General features: G+C 48.1%; 1 non-coding gene across 1 annotated transcript; it reads right to left on the reverse strand.

The window, feature by feature from the left end:
- Nucleotides 1-56: 56 nt before the first annotated feature.
- On the reverse strand, nt 57-175 carry LOC114578656. Its single transcript, XR_003699644.1, has one exon. It is a non-coding gene; the product is annotated as a 5S ribosomal RNA (ribosomal RNA).
- Nucleotides 176-314: the final 139 nt, after the last annotated feature.

The following is a 314-nucleotide window of genomic DNA, read 5'->3' on the forward strand; positions in this document are numbered from 1 at the left end:
GTGGTTCGTAGGCCGTGGCGAAGAGCTAGAAAAAAAAACAATAACAGGTTAAAAAAAGGGTGCAACACGAGGACTTCCCAAAAGGTCACCCATCCCAGTACTACTCTCGCCCAAGCAAGCTTAATTGCGGAGTTTTGATGGGATCAGGTGCTCTAGTGCTGGTATGGTCGCACCCGCATAAATATGTTCTGAAATTATTCTTAAGTTGACGACGTGGAGAGGTGATTTTGACGCATCTTCATTCCGACAGAGCGTAGGGGGTCAAAAATGCATTTTTTCGCTCTGCATGGCCGGCCGATGGGCCTATGCCCCAT

The sequence above is a fragment of the Dendrobium catenatum genome, unplaced genomic scaffold (genome assembly GCF_001605985.2).
Source record: "Dendrobium catenatum unplaced genomic scaffold, ASM160598v2 original_scaffold_107852, whole genome shotgun sequence".
Classification (NCBI taxonomy): domain Eukaryota; kingdom Viridiplantae; phylum Streptophyta; class Magnoliopsida; order Asparagales; family Orchidaceae; genus Dendrobium; species Dendrobium catenatum.